This window comes from Mustela lutreola, chromosome 4 (genome assembly GCF_030435805.1).
Source record: "Mustela lutreola isolate mMusLut2 chromosome 4, mMusLut2.pri, whole genome shotgun sequence".
Lineage (NCBI taxonomy): Eukaryota > Metazoa > Chordata > Mammalia > Carnivora > Mustelidae > Mustela > Mustela lutreola.
This window is the reverse complement of record NC_081293.1, coordinates 63,101,055-63,117,980: the sequence shown is the minus strand read 5'-3', so window position 1 is coordinate 63,117,980 and position 16,926 is coordinate 63,101,055. Positions and strand designations below refer to the sequence as shown.

Sequence of the window (16,926 nt, the reverse complement as noted above, 5' to 3'; positions counted from 1 at the left end):
ATAAACTTAGTTGCAGAAAAATGAAATATATTTCAAAAACGTGCACTTCTGTCCTGTTTCTGACACTTTTACCTGGTACACAGATTTCTCATGGGTGCAAATATTTGAGCTTAGATAGCTCCTTAGAGCTCATCAAACACTTGGGGGAGAACACGTGATTTAAGAATAAACAGTCCTCTGTTCCTTTAAGTGTTTTTACATTTCATTAATAGTTGAACTGGTGTCTGACCTCTAAGATATTTTGATAAACATCTCAGAAATGTACACATGATGTTCATATTTTCTGAGGGGTGATTTTTCAGACTTGGCATACTTTAGCAGTAGAAACCTCTCTTCAAACAATATATGAAGGACCTCAATATATGAACAGCTTGAAGGGGTGTTCTGGTGGAAAATCAGAGTCTCCCCTTCCCTCACTGTCCCCTTCACCCCCAAGATGGCCCTGGAGAAACCATCTTATAACCCTGGTGACTCACGCACAAGCTGGAAAGCCACTACTTGTTCAGGCTCCTTCAGTCCCAATGGCCTCATACGTAAGAAATGAAATGGTGACATCCCACTTAGCGGGCGGGTCCTCAGTCCCCATGTCTGTTAAGTGAGCAGGATGGATTAGCTCAATAGTGTAATGTCATTAAAACTCCCAAAGGACTTTAAGGATATCTATGCTTGCTCCTCCCCCCCGCCCCCCTGCTGAGGTTCCTTGAAGTGGGGCCCAGGAATCTGTATTTTTTAAACCACCCCCCTCCATTCTAATATACAGCTAACACAAGAACCACTGAGGAAGATAGTCTTTGAGGACTGCTACAAACAATAAAATTCACATGAGTAGGAATTTGGGGAGGAGTACCTTAATTTGACTATCCAGTTGGAACAAACTCTGGAGGGTAGGAGAGTCTTTTGAGAAGTCTTTTTTGAGGAAGTAGAAATAACACATTTTCAACTTCAATGGTCTTAAGTCAGACAGTGAAGCAGAACAAAATCTATTCTCTCTTTAAGAAAGCAAGAATTTTCCTCTAGCAAAAAAAATGTCCTTGAAATAATTGTTTGTCCTTGGCTCCTTGGAAAATCATGGCTGATTGCCTGGTGGTAGGTATAAAAGAAGGGTGATTTGTTCATGTGAATGTCAATATTGCCTTCAGGAGGTAGGAATGTTAAAAACAGTGTTTTAAAATTCTGGAGCCTAGTTACCATATAATTAAATTAAATCTCAGCTAAAATCTTGCCTTCTCTGAGAAGAGTATTATCCGATTTTTGTTAAATATTTAAAAATTAACCCATAAGGAAATGAAAATCATCATTTTAATCTTGCCTCATATTTGTTTAATAATCTCAAATGATTAATTTTCTAATTAAGGAAATGGAATTGATTTTGGAAAGTTATCATGTAGTATTCATGGTTGAAATGTTCAATATTTCATAATGACATTTAGCCCAGTTTAATAAAAATTCTGCAGTTTTCTAAAAAAGCATCCCCAAAATGTGTGCTATGACTGCTGCAAGAGGTTAATAGAAGTCATACACATGAAATATTTCTATATGGAAAGAAGTTTGGGAAACACAGTAGTCATTTATAGAAGTCTGGGTTTGAGTTTCAACACCTTAATTAAAGTTCTTAGAGGGGCACCTGGGTGGCTCAGTGGGTTAAGCTGCTGCCTTTGGCTCAGGTCATGATCTCAGGGTCCTGGGATCGATTCCCGCATCGGGCTCTCTGCTCAGCGGGGAGCCTGCTTCCTCCTCTCTCTCTCTCTGCCTGCCTCTCTGCCTCCTTGTGATCTCTCTCTGTCAAATAAATAAATAAAATCTTTAAAAAAAAAAAAAATAAAGTTCTTAGAAATGTCCTTTAAAATAGGTGCTTTCACCTCAAGATTATTTATAGACATAGAGTAAAAAGCAAAGATAGATTTTTTTTTTTTTTGAAGTTGTTATTCCCAACCTAACCTCTGTTTACCCAGAAGCCATAACAAGGCAGGAACCCACTTCTGATTCTGGGTTCTCCAAATGGGAATATTGACAGATTATATGGTCATTCTAAGCAGTTCTCTGGGAGCAGAGCAGCTCAAGGTCTAAGTAATAAGGTTCCTGTCAGAATTCAGAGAAGGAAGCAGATGGAAGGACACAATTTGGGGATGAGTTGTTGATTTTTATCCTTTCTTCACGGAGAAGTCTAACACGTGATGAGCTACCCTAGGAGCTACGCTGTCCAGTATAGTAGTCGGTAGCCATATGGGCCTATTTAAATTTGAATGTAATTCACTGAAATCACATAAAATTTAAAATTCAACTCCACAGATGCACTAACCACATTTCAAGTGCCCAGCAGCCACAGATGAATGTTTCCATCATGACACAGTTTCTTTGGAAACACACAGGCCTCAATTATGGGTCCTAGCAATTGAACCCTAACTCAGGCTCAGAGTTTTGTCCTCTGCTGTAGGTCTGGGACCTTCCCCATCTACCTACGCCCAGCACCCTTGTCTTAGCGATTGGTTTTCATTTTATATTTCACATGATTTTCTCTTTCTAGGTGCTCTCTTAGTCTCTACTGTAGTTTCTTTTACCTTTTATTTTCTGAGACTTAACTGAGCTCTGCGGTGGTTCTTCCTATTGTCATGGGGCTGACTAGGATCTCTCCTGTGCCTGCAGTCAGCTACAAGCTCTATGGGACCCGAGTGTCTAAGATGGCGTCAGCTCCTTGCTGGGCACATCAGTGAGGTGACTGGCATGGCTGCAAGCGGGCTGGGTCTCTCTCTTTCTCTCTCTCTTCATAACGGCTCAACTCTTATTTCACCCTATAAACAAGAGAAAGCAGAAGCTGCCAGACTTCTTAAAGGCTGGGGCTAGAATCTGCCCAACATCACTTGTGCTACGGAGAGTGAGTTGGGAAAGGAAAGAAGTCTCAGTGCTTTTCGCTGCCGCAGTGAAGAAATGCAGGACAGTGTATGAAAGTCAATCCGGGCAAAGTTTATTATAGTACACTCGAAAGATGGAGCGGGCCAGTCAAGAAAGACAAAGGTCCCAGAAACTTGGGGTGTTGGCTTTTATCATTTTTTTCTTTGGGGCGGGTCCTAAGGTTGCCACATTTGAGTGACAGGACTGAATGATATAACAAATTAGCCAACTACCCGTGCCCTTTTGCAAAATGCATTCGAAATACCTGCAGGGGTAGGAAACAAGAGACATTATTTCTATTCTAGAGACATAGGTCAGATAAGGACAGGGGGCTGCTTTCTTCACAAGCAAGCAAATGTAACTCTTCTGCAGAGATGCTGTCACCTGCGATCCAGGGTGGGTGGAATGGGATGGTCTCCCTGAGGTCCTCGGTTGGGGTTCTCCAACGGGACCTCTAAGGCCCATCCTCCTGCCACTCATGCCTAGCTTCCTGCCTAATACTTCCATAGCATTCTGTAGGTTACAGCAAGTCGCAAGACCAACTGGAGTCAAAGGGAAGTAAAATAGTCTTCACTGCTTGACGAGAGGGACAGTTATCTTGGCAGACAATGTATTACACTATCTAACTCCCTTTCTGCTCATCACAGAAGACAGTTCTTGAGGACAAATATATAACACAGCTGTGTAATGAGTAACAGCAAATCACCATTTATGTTACAGTTTTATACCCAGTGATATATAGTCATAAATAATATTCCCACAACATGTAGGACCCAGAGGTGAAACTCTTATAAACTGTTGTGGTAAGAAAGCTGGGGATAGGAGTATGAAAAGAAGATTCTCCTTCAAGCCCCTCTTCCACCCTACCTCTGAGAGAGCCACAGTGCGCAAGAGCGTGCTAACAAGTCAGAGCAGTCCTGCAGAAAAGAAGCTGTTTTGCAAAAGCAATTTGGACTTATCTTGCTTCATTTTACTGCCTTCATATGCACATATCATGAGATGATTTCCCCACTTTGCTTTGAGGTACTTAAAAGAAATTTTTAGATGGACAATACATAAATAAAAGAAATCTATGCTGCTAAGGTCCACTCATAATTTCAGGATGCAATTGAAAAACAAGATATCTTATTTTACAAATTACATTTTCCCTAGTTAGAACTTTCAGGATGAGAGTTTGCGTGTGGAGAGGGATGGGACCCAGAGTACCATAAGCTTGTGAGAATATACATTTAAAGAACTTTTTAGAGAGCATTTTGACCATATTTATCAAAATGTAAAAGGTATATTATTTAGGTCAACACTTTCACTTAAGAAGAATTTTACCCTCATTCCAATAAACCCTTAGTCGAATCCCCCTTCTAACACACCATATATTTAGTTGTAATTGTTTTTATTATGTATAATTAACATAGTGTTATATTAGTTTCAGGTCTACAATATAATGATTCGGCAGTTCTATACATCTGTCAGTGCTCATCAAGGTGAGGTGATTTTAATCCCCTTTACCTGTCCCCTGCCCCACCTCCCCTCTGGCAACCACCAGTTTGTTCTCTGCATTTAAGAGTCTGTGTTTTTGTTTGTCTCTTTGTTTGTTCCTTTGTTTTGTTTCTTAAACCCCACATGTAAGTGAAATCCTATGGTGTTTGTCTTTCTCTGACTTATTTTGCTTAGCATGACACTCTCTAGGGCCATCTCAACACAATCCCTATATTCAATGATCTTTTGTCTCTTGAGGAAAAAGACCAATACCAAGTTGTGAGATATCAGTTGTTTGCAAGTAAGTCATATTAGGACAGGCAGACTCCATTCTTAGAAAGAACTTCACATCACAAATTGAACATCCAATCATGGTAGCGCTTATGAGAAATCTCTGTTCAAAAAGCCGATCCCAGGGCACCTGGGTATCTCAGTCAGTTGAGCTTCCGACTCTTGATTTCTGCTCAGGTTAGGATTTCACGGGTCCTGAGATTGATCTCCACCTCCAGCTCCGTGCTCACGGAGGAGTCTGCTTGAGATTCTCTTCCTCTGTCCCTCCCTTTACTCTCTCTCTCAAGTAAGTAAATAAATCTAAAAAAAATACAAAACAATTGATCTAACCTACTTCAACAAATTAGCTTGGGACACCCAGTGATTTCTACCTTAAGGAAGGTAATTAAAAGAATGAAAATCTATTTTCCTTTTGAAGCTGTCATTCACCTGTAGACAAAACCTTCATAATCATCTCGGTAAAACATGGTGAGTCCAGACAGCTCAGTTATGTGAAAGAATTCTGCTCACCAGCAGCAGACTGAAGTCAATGTGGAAATATCTGATTATTGAATAATGTTGCTTTGAGTAGAAAATAAAGATGCTGCATAGTAACTCTTTTTAACTGACTGCTGAATCTCCTGGGTCCCTGAAATTTATGCTCTATTATTTTATTATAACCCAAATTAGGACTTGCTTATAGGGTAATCCTTGATTTTCAAGCATCCAATTCAATCTGACAGATAAACTCACATAAGTATGCAAAGATATCAATACAGGACTGATATTTGCAGTCTTGTTGGCAATAAAAAGGGGGAAATGACTCTATTAGGGACTGGTCACATAGATGATGTACATCCATAAATGGGACACAAATGTAGGTAGCCATTAAAATGAAAATATAGACTATATATAATTCTATAGAAAGATATGCGAGGCATATTAAGTAAAAAAAGGAAAGGTGCAGAACAGTATGCAAAATATGTGTTCATCTAAGTAAAAAAAATCTATGTGCATGTGTTTGAACACAGGCAGAAAATTTCTGAAAAAGACTATGTAACAAATTTAACAGCGGTCATCTCTGGAAAGAGTATGGGGGACTTTTACTTATATCTTTCTTAGTATTTGATCTTTTTTTAAAACAGCACAAGCAAGCATTACTTTTTTTAATTTCTTAAAACTAATTAAATGGCAAAGAAAGAAAACAACCAGCAAAGAAAATGGAAAGGAACATTTTAAAGATAACGTGTTCTAAAACAATCCCATATATATGTAGTTAAGTGATCATTTTTAATTTGAATACATGCAATTGATAGTGTTATTATACACAAGAAAGAATGTAGGGTTTGGAGCCAAACTGATCCAGGATTAAATCTCAGCTACCCAGTACCAAGAGTAGAGCTTCGGGCAGCTTAAGCCTTCAGAAACTCAGTTTTCGCATCTATCAAATGGATATAATCGTATCTTCCCTGTGAGCTCATTCCTTACAGTTATGTTGACAAAATACGTGGCACCCTGCTTGTCCCACAGTAGTCCCTCAGTAAAAGATTGCTGCTGTATTTATACTACACATAAGCTGTAATGTCTTAAGAAAGTCTCAACTTCAGTTTCCACATCTGAAACAGGAAGAGTTAGTACCTACTATACGGGTTATAAAGAGATGGGCTCAGGCAATTAGCAAATAGTATTTTTAGTATTTCTGCACAGATATCTTAAACGCTGCTTGGGGGTGGTTTCAAACTCATGGAATAGAGGAAAAATATTAGTTTCCATTTCACCCAGTGCATGGTCAGCCTCCAAAAACCACACTGAGTTTAATGTCCTCACAGTGGCATTCTCTTCTTACATTGGGTGGCTCACAGCCTTGTTAGTTGATTCCTGTTGAAGACCGCTGGCACTGATGACAGTTTACATCTTAGCAAACTTATTTTAGTCAGAAATCTCACCTCAGTCAGACTACGTTTTTGGTTTTGGGGTTTATTTTAACAAATAAACAAAATTTTTCTTATGGGTTTCATTAGTCAGCATTCTTTAGAGAAACAGGACCAGTAGGATATATATGGATAGATACAAGATATCTATTGCAGGAACTGGTTTTATGGAGGCCAAGAAGTCCCACAGTCTGTTGTCTGCAAGCTGGAGACCAGGAAAGCCATTGGTGTAATTTAGTCTGAGTCAGAAGGCCTGAGAATGAGGGGACCCGATAGTGTTAAGTCCCAGTCCAAGGTCAACGGTCTAAAAAGCAGAGAGCAGCTGATGTGAGTTCTAGAATCAAAAGCCCCAAGAACCAGAGCTCTGATGTCTGAAGGCAGTAAATATAAATGTCGAAGCTTGAGGAAGAAAAGAGAGAATTCATCCTTCCTCCTTTTTGTTGTATTTGGGCTTTCAGTGAATTGGATGATGCCTGCCCACATTGGTGAGGGTAGATCTTCTTTATTCAGTCTACTGAATCAACCTCCTCACAGACACACTCAGAAATAATGTTCTTTTTTTTCCCAAGATTTTATTTATTTATTTGACAGACAGAGATCACAAGTAGGCAAAGAGGCAGGCAGAGAGAGAGAAGGAAGCAGGCTCCCCGTCGAGCAGAGAGCCTGATGCGGGGCTCGATCCCAGGACCCTGGGATGATGACCTGAGCTGAAGGCAGAGGCTTTAACCCACTGAGCCACTCTGGTGCCCTCAGAAATAATGTTTGACCAGCTATCTGGGTACCCCTCAGGCCAGTTAGCTGACACATAAAATTTACCATCACTTAGATTTTTGGTTTTTTTCCTGAAAATATTCTCACCCATCTATAACTGTATATATTGAATTATTTTTACCCAAAATGTTTGTTAGCACATATAGAAACAGAGAAAAAAATCATATGTGAGTAATTTTTAAAAATGCAATTTTTGTCTATGTTTGTTTAAGGCCTTTGACAAAATATCAGGTTAGCTTATATATTTATCATGTGGTAAATCAATCATGTCTTCATCATATCTTTGTGAGTATGAAGAGTTCTTAGGTATAAAAAATATTAAATATATTTCTCAGTGTTGTCAATTTGCTCTATGTGCAAATTCTATAAAATGCTATAAAATTTAACCCAAAACCCTTTAGTCTGTATCTCTACTAGATATCATCACATCCAACAAATTTAACAATGATTCCTTAATATCATCCAAGGTATAGCCTGTATTCCAATGTCCCTGGTGTCTTAACATACATTTTTCAATCAGAGTAGAAACAAGATCTGTATACTGCATTTGGCTATAAGTCTTTTAAGTATGTAAAACAATACTTACAGACCTAAAAAGAGGAATATCCAAGTCCATAAGAATGAGAAAATTTGCATATTTCTTTCACTAAGTGATAAAACAGTCAAAAATCCATTCCTGTACAATGTTGGTGGAAATGTAAATTGTACAGCTATTATGGAAAACAGTTCCCTCCAAAATTAAAAATAGAGCTACCATATGATCTAAGAATCCTTCTCCTAGGTATATATTCACAGGAAATGAAATCAGTGCCTCAAGAGACCCCTGTACTCCCACGTTTTCTGCAGGATTACTCGTAATAGTCAAGATATTAAAAAAAACTAAGGTCCATAGATAGCTGAATGGATAAAGATGTGGCATGTATATACAATGGAATCCTATTTAGCCATGAGAAAGAAATTCTATCATTTGCAACAACATGGATGAAACTGGAGGGCATTTTGCTAAGGGAAATAAGCCAGAGAAAGACAATTACTATATGGTATCCCTTACATATGGAATCTACAAAAAAAATCAAAACTCAAAAGAGACAGAGTAGAATGGTGTTTGTCAGGGGCTGACAGTGGGGGAAAATAAAGAGATGCAAGTCACTTAAAAGATGAATAAGTTCCAAGGATCTAATATATAGCATAATGACTATTCTTTTTTTTTTTTTTTTAAGATTTTATTTATTTATTTGACAGGCAGAGGTCACAAGTAGGCAGAGAGGCAGGCAGAGAGAGAGAGGAGGAAGCAGGCTCTTCGCAGAGCAGAGAGCCCGATGCGGGGCTTGATCCCAGGACTCTGGGATCATGACCTGAGCCAAAGGCAGAGGCTTAACCCACTGGGCCACCTAGGGGCTCCCATAATGACTATTCTAACAATATTGTGTTGTATACTTGTTGTATACTAGTAGATCTCAAGCATTTTTATGGAGAAAAGGGAAGAAAGAAAGAAAGAAAGAAAGAAAGGGAACCTCATTAAATGTAAAGAAGATTTAAAAAATGGGATTAACAGATTTGACCCAAATGACATTATAGAGCACCCATCAAACAGTGATAGAATTCACATTTTGGGGGGTACATGTGAAATAAACCTTTGTTGACCACATTCTGGGCCGTAAAGCAAGGCTTACAACTGTGAAAGGATTGAAAACATAGAGAATATTCTCTTTGATTATGGTGAGATTAAACCAGAAACCAGTAATAAAGAAAAGAAAACTGGAAAATACCCCCAACTTTTGAAGATTAAGCAAATTCATTCACATAAACTACGAGTCAAAAAAGAAGTCACAATGGAAGTATCTAAAATGTAATAACATGAGAGACTATTTTAATAAACTTGGGGGGTGGATTTCTTAAACAGGAAACCAAAAGCACTCATTACAATGGAAGCATTGAGAAATTGAACGACATTAAATTAGAATTGAAAAGTGTACCTCCTTTTGGCACAGAGTAGAGTTAGTGACTGGGAAGAAATACAAAGGAAACTTCTGGCAGAGGTGTGCTGGCAATGTTCTGTTTCTTGATTTGGCTAGCGTTCACACAAGTGTACTTTGTGTTACTTCATCACACCATGCATTATGATTTATATTCATATGGTCATGTATATGAAATTTTACAAAAACATTATTGTAAAATGTAAGGTGAGTAGGACTAAATCTAACAAAGAAAGCAACTTCTTTTAAGAGAAAAAAAGAAAACTAAACTAAAATAAGAGATGAAAAGACAACTTAGAGACCAATACGCTGTTAATAGATTGAAAGATTCACTAATGTGAAGAGGTCAGGATACTGACAGGCCTATTTAAAAATTGTGTATGGAGAAACCTTGACCTAAATTGAACCCAGACACTATTTTTTTCAGTTATTTTAAATTTTTTTAAATTAAAATTTAAAATTTAAATTTAAAATTTTTTTTTTTTTAAGTAGGCTCCACACCCTGTGGGGTTTGGGCTCACGACCCTGAGATTGAGACTTGAGCTAAGGGTTGGACGTGGAACAGACTGAGCCACCCAGGTGCCCTTTCACTTGTTATTTTAATTGCGGATAAATGCCAATGACATAAAATTTTACCATCGTAACCACCTTGAAGTGTACAGTTCAAAGACATTTAGAACATTTGCGTTACTGAACAGCCATCATCATCATCTACTCCAGAACATTTTCCTCACCCCCAGAGGGAAATCCCAAACTTATTAAGTATTTAATCTCCATTCACCTTTCCCCACAGCTCCTGGCAAACACTAATCTGCTTTCTGTTTCTATGAATTGGTCTATTCTGGGTATTTAATATAAATGGAAATATAGAGTCTGTGGCTTTTTTCATGTTTCATCCATGTTGTAGCATATATTAGGACTTTATGACTCCTTATGGCTAATGGCTAAATAATACTTCATTGTATATAATATGCTGCATTTGTTTTTCTGTTAGTTTCTGGGTTGCTTCTACCTTTTGGCTATCATAGTAGTACTGCTGTGAACACTCTTGTAGGAATTTGTCTGAATGCCTATTTTCAGTTCTTATGGGTATATACGTAGGAGTGGAGTCAGATGGTAGAGGCTGAGTCATATGGTGATTGTATGTTTAACTTAGTAAAGAACTCCCAAACTGTCTTCCACAATAGCGATCCCATTTTCCCTTCTCACTGGCAGTGTGTGAGAGCTCCGCCCTGGGCACGCACGTGGCCTTCTTGATTCCCAGGTTGATGAAGATTTTCAAAACTCTTCTTCCTCAAAGGATCTCACTTCACAGCCTTTCCCCAGACTTTTTGGAGTGTCAGCTGTTTGCCTCGACAGATAGCCTTAGTCCCAGTCCCAGAAAGTCATATTTCTGCTTGTAAATGTTTTTGAAACATTTCTCCATGCTGCAGCTTTTCTTTGTCCTGAGAGAGCTGCAGGTTCGGCAAAGTAAAGGCAAGCTCTTCTCTCGTCCTTCAGGGAGTGACCAGACAGGTCAAAGCACAACCACACTTGTGGGTCTTTGAGAACCTTGTTCTTTGAGAACAAGGTCAGCTCTGCTGTCTCCATGGGCTGTGGTTTTCCAGAGCATCACAAGAAGCACAAGTTGGGTATTTTTACCCCGGGGGCAAGAGTAGGTTAGAAATGCCACCAAGATTTCCTACCAAGTTTTGTTTGGTTCTTCCTGATTAAGAGCTTGCCTGGTTGCTGTAAGCCATTGACCATTTTCCAGAGTTCCATTGATTTTGACAGTTTTTGTCAGTTTTTAGTGTTCTGTTGAGGGACAGGACCTTGGAGTTCCTGACCATGCCATTATTTCTGATAGTCTTCAAACACTCTTTAAGAAATAAAATAACATGGGGGCTTCCCATAAGTTATTAAGAGTTATTATAAAACCAGAGTAATGAGATAGTGTGGTTTCATTTTAGGGTTAGTCAAATTGATGAGTAGAAAAGAAAAGAAAGCACAGAGGTGGGCTTCAGTGATATTGCTAATATTCTGTTTTTTAGTTTTGTTGATGGGTGCCCACTCTTACAAATAGTCTTTTGAATGTAACAGGTGTTACATAATGAAATATGTTTACATTCCAACTACTTGGACACTGAGAAATGCACTTCTAAGTAACCACTGGGTTAAGGATGATTTCAAAACCAGTTATGAACTATTTAGAAAGCAATACAAGGAGATCACTTCACATCAAAATCTATAAGACACTGCTGCAAACCCAAACAAGGAGTAAAAGTATTAGTCTTAAATACTTTCATTATTAAAGAAGAAATAACAAAAAAGGAGCAGATTCTTAGTCTACATCCTAAAGATATTAAAAAGGTCAACAAAATAAAAAACACTAGGAAGTTGGGGTTTTGAAGTAGGAAAGAAACAATAACTATACAGCTAAACATTTTTCAAAAGACAAATCAGTCTTTCAAAATAGGAAATATCAATAAAATTAAGTTCTTGAGTTTGAGAAAAAATAATGTAGATAATAAAGACTGTGCTCAATTCGAATAAGGAAACAAACAAGGTCCTGCGATCAAAAAAATAACTCAGATGAACTAATGACAGCAGTATTGTGGGAAAAAGTTTTCCTAATCTAAGAATGAGATGGGGGCGCCTGGGTGGCTCGGTGGGTTAAAGCCTCTGCCTTCGGCTCAAGTCATGATCTCAGGGTCCTGGGATTGAGTCCTGCGTCGGGCTCTCTGCTCAGCAGGGAGCCTGCTTCCTCTGCCTACTGTGATCTCTGTCTGTCAAATAAATAAATAAAATCTTAAAAAAAAAAAAAAAGAATGAGAGGGACTCTCGTCTAGGTCTAGGACATTAGAGGGTGGGGAAGATTTCTAGACTCTTCGTGATGTCAGAAAGAGCATGGTGTGCTGAACTCAGTTTCCATGTCTAGGGCTCAGTAAATGAAAATCACGTCAGGTAGGACAATGCCTGAGTGAATGAATGACGTCACAGAATCTTTGTTTGCAAGTCACCGCAAGTTGGCAACAAGAAGGAAAATTAAGAAATACATCTTATCCTTAAAATATATTCGATACTCAGCTAAAATATTATAGGTAGATACAAACTGAATAGTCAAACCCTGGAAAATACCTGAAAACTGATCACAAAGGGGAAATTTTTGTTTTCTTTCTTCCTTTTAAGTTTTCAAATCAGGCAATTTCTACTTGCTTTGCTTATCTCATCATGCAACTTAACCCCTGCATTAGTCACTTCCTGTGTGTCCAAACCACCATGTGGATAGATTGGATCCCCAGCAACCAGGAAGTATATGAATAATCTCTGTGGAGCTCTTACTCATCATGCATTAGTGACTTGAACACTAATTAGTATTTGTAAAGTAGGAGGAGAAATATAAGTGAAGTGGTGGTTGATTTTCATTACCTGATAGTAATGAACATAGCACAATATTATTGTAAAGAGTAACTTCCTAGTATCCTTTAATCTTACCAATTTAAAGAAAATGTCTTTGCCTCACTCTAAGTGGAAAGATCTGGAACAGATAAAGATAATTAAAATGTGGTCTTCAAAGGGATAAAAATAATAATAAAACCTATCTTTCCCCTCCTAGCATCTTCCTAATTGTCAGACCCATGTATACAAGGACTCATTCAGTGGATTCAGCTAGATGTCCACAACTCAAACATGTTCACAACATGAGACATTGTCTTCCCCCCAGCACAACAGGTGTACCATGGGACCTTCCATCCTCCCCTCCAAAGCTACTCGTCCGTATTTTCTATCTCCATATTCAGCACAAACATCTACCTACTTTCCCAGTCCAGAAATCTCAGAATTGTTTTATATCTTCAACTCTTGCCATATTCATTGAAAAGGAATCTCCCTGTCCTGTTGATTCTACCTCCTAAATTCTATTTAAGTCCCATATTTTCTCCACTTCAGTTCAGTTTAGGTACTCATAACAACTTTCAGTTGCCCGGGATAGCTTCTTGTCTCCTGACTTAATTCTTAACACTTCTCCAATTTATCTATATGTAAAAGTCCCAGCTGATCCTTATAAAATGCAAATCCCATTACCTTTCTCTCTGATTTAAAATTCACCATTGTTCTTTATGGTATTTTGGATTATACACAAAATTTTTAATTTGGTTTCTAATGAACTGGCCATCGCGTCTCTCCCACACGCACCTGAGACAATAGCCAGGCTGAGCTGCTTGTATTCACCTACATGCCACAGTGTTTCTATTCCTTCTGTCTTTTTTGTGTGATGCTATTCCCCCAGCTTGAAACACTTTCCCTCTTTCTCTTATTCTTCTCATGTCTCTTCAACACTTCTCAAACCTGGAGAAATTGTATCCAACCATCAAGATTCAGCTCCAACATCACTTCTTCCAGAAATAAAGTGTTCTTGATCTCCCGCCTCCAGTAATCTGAGTTAAAGGACCTTCTTCTTTGCACTACCCTATAGTGAAGATTGGGGATTGTTTTCTGCGAAGGGCTAAGTAATTATTATTTTCAGTTTTGAGAGGGTAGTAGGCCGAATGGTGGACTCTTAAAAGATCTATGTCTTAAAGTCAGGAACTGAGAATGTCACAGGATTTGGGAGGAAAAAAAAAAAAAAAAAAGATCCTTGCAGATGTAATGGATCTTGAGATGAGGAAAGCATCTTGAACTATCCAGGTGGGCCCTAAATTCAAGAACAAATGGCTTATAAAGGACACACAGAAGAGAAGACGGGTAGAAGAGGAGGAATCAATGTAACCAGAGACAGGGCTCCGGGTGACGAAGCCATGAATTAAGCAATGCCAGCAGAAGCTGGATGAGGCCAAAAGAGGATTGTTCTCTAGAGCCCCTCATAGCGGGTATGGCCCTGCCAACACCTTGAGACTTTGCATTTCTGACCTTCACAACTGTGAGAGGTTTAATGTTTGCTATTTTAGCCAGCCAGCTTGTTCCAGATGCCACAGAAACCTATTTCGGAAGCTACACAGTCTCAGGCACAACCATGACCCCCTGCCGCGGTGGTGTGAAAGCAGCCGTGGACAGTATGTTAACACATGGGCAGGACTGGGTTTCTAATAAAGACTTCATTTACAAGAAGGGATGGCAGGACAGATTTGACCCACAGGCTTGACCACCCATGTTATAATACGGACACTGTCATACTTGGTCATCACTCCTCGGGAATACCAGCATATTGAAGACAAGGAATATGTCTTTTATCTTAAAATGTCTAACCCAAGAGTCTCACACTTTAATTCTAATAGTGACCAGGCAGGAAAATTAAAGGAATGTAGTAGCCTGGATGAGAAAGTCAAAGTGTCACCCAATGAGAGCAACTTCTACTCAGTCGCTGGCAGTTATTACCACACGCCCCCCCCCCCCAGTTGGGCCAAATAAGTCATATCTGGGCTTCAAATTTAGTTTCTGGGCCACAGTCTTTCAAGTCTGCATAGCCAGGGCCTGACACAACACATAGTAAATACTTGAATGAATTGAATGAATTCATGTATTCACAAATACCAACATTCTAACACCAAATGAGGAGGATATTGTAAGTATATTAGTTGGGAGATAAATTTGTACACTTTGAATATGTATAGTTTATTTTGTATCAATTATACCTCAAGAGAACTATTTTTAAAAGGAGATAAACTAAGGGCAAGAGTATAAATGGGGGAGAAAAAGCATTAATAGTACAAACTATAAAAGCGAGATTCCTCCCTCAAATAAAACTTGGTACAGTGGCTCTGCTCACTTAAAATGTGGGGACTAGCCCCCACTTTTCTCCTCTTTTCCAAAGGAGTTGCCTTTATCCTAAGTACAAGATGTAGTACAAGATGGCGCACTTCCATATGTGTATTCCCACCTGTAAGAATGGGGAAAGGGAGGCGAGAGCAGATTACTTTCCTTTGCAGATACCACCAGGAAGTTCTCTGCATAATTTCCACCCACATTCTAAGGGAATAAAAGATTCACATCTAGCTCCAATGGAGGGTGGAGAACATAGTCTTTCTGGGGGCAGCCCTGTACCTAGGTAAAGGTTAAGGGTTCTTTCACTATGGAAGGGGAGAATGGATATTGGGGGACTACAGTAAGTATGCAGTAAAAACAATGAAATAATTTACATACTGAAAGCAATAGAAAAATCTGATTTAAACTCTTCAACCATTTCCCAGTAGGACATAATAGGTCATGTCTGGCTAATGTTCTTATTTTTTTATTTATTTATTTGTTGTTTTTTTTAAAATTTATTTTTATTTTTTAAAGATTTTTATTTATTTATTTGACACAGAGAGAGAGATCACAAGTAGGCAGAGCAGTGGGCAGAGAGAGAGGGGAAACAGGCTGTCTGCTGAGCAGAGAGCCGATGCAGGACTCCATCTCAGCACCCTGAGATCATAACCTGAGCCAAAGCTTAACCCTTTGAGCCACCCAGGTGCCCCTCAGGCTAATGTTCTATTGCAAAAACTAGAAGAGGCCAAAAAAATTCTAAAAATTGTACTTTTAAAAACCTCAGTGAACTATGGAAGCAATGAAGGCTATATTAGTCTGCTCAGGCTGCCATAACAAAATATCTTAAACTGGGTGGCTGAAACAGCAGAAATTAATTTTCTCCCAGTTTGAGAAGCTGGAAGTCCAAGATCAGTGTGCCAGTATGGCCAAGGTTCTGATGAGACCTCTCTGTCTTGCAGAGAGCCGCCTTCTCATGTGCTCACATGGCCTTTCCTTGATGTGCTTATGAAGCCTGAAAGAGCAAGCTCCCTCGTGTCTCTTCTAAGGGCAAACAAATCTATAATGAGGGTCCCACTCTCATGATACCGTCTAACACTAATTATCTCCCAAAGCTCCATCTCCAGATACTACCATTGGGGCTTAGGGCTTCAACATACAGATTTTGTGGGGATGCCAAAGTTTGGTTGATAACAAGGACAAGGTGGATATGATGCATTCACAGAGAGTAAAGAACTTTCCCAAATGAGCTTTCAGCCACCAGCTCTTTCTTCCATGGAGGCATTGCTGATCCTGGGCTCAGGATAAAGGTGTGGCTTAGCCAGAAGGAGAGCCTCTGCTCAGGGCAAAGGAAACCAGTAAGCTTTTAGGATCATGGGTGCTGGAGCAACAAATGGGAGCTGTGGGGAGTGTCAAAAGCACAGGGGATTCTGGAGTTACGTCAACATTGGGGGAGTTAGGCTTCTACAAAGCAAGGTGAAATCTTCTGTAGTTTCACACCCTTGGGAAGGGGTCCTGTCTCAAGCACATAGCTGGTTTCCACATCATAGATATTTGTTATAACCTTGAACAAGGCACTGTCTTCAAGGGTGATTCTTCGAGAGGGACCAAACTAGGTTCTGTCAGCATGCAATACTTCTGGCTAGAGGAGAGTCAGTACCCCCATCTTACAAGAAGAATCTCAGTAGTACACTGCAACTGCCTCCACACAGGGAAAGATGATTTGTGACGAAATCTTTAGAGAGCTAAAATAAAATGATGCCTAACCTATAATTCTATACTCGGTGAAAATATCTTTTAACAATGATGGTGAAATAAGCACTTTTTTCAGATTAAAAAAGTAAAGGAATGTTGATAGAAGGTAAATAAAAGAAGTATCTTTAGGCAGGGAAAAG

The 16,926-nt window shown here is 39.1% G+C and overlaps 1 protein-coding gene across 2 annotated transcripts in view; it reads left to right on the top strand.

Moving 5' to 3' along the window:
* ZNF365 (zinc finger protein 365) overlaps positions 1-16,926 on the top strand; it is a 52,794-nt gene that overhangs the window by 2,965 nt on the left and 32,903 nt on the right. Inside the window, exon 2 of one of the 2 annotated variants that reach the window (XM_059170146.1) lies at positions 4,313-4,370. The exons of the other annotated variant lie outside the window; for it this stretch is intronic. The gene's annotated coding sequence lies outside the window, so the exon portion shown is untranslated. The remainder of the gene's footprint in view (positions 1-4,312; positions 4,371-16,926) is intronic. 2 annotated transcript variants of the gene reach the window in all.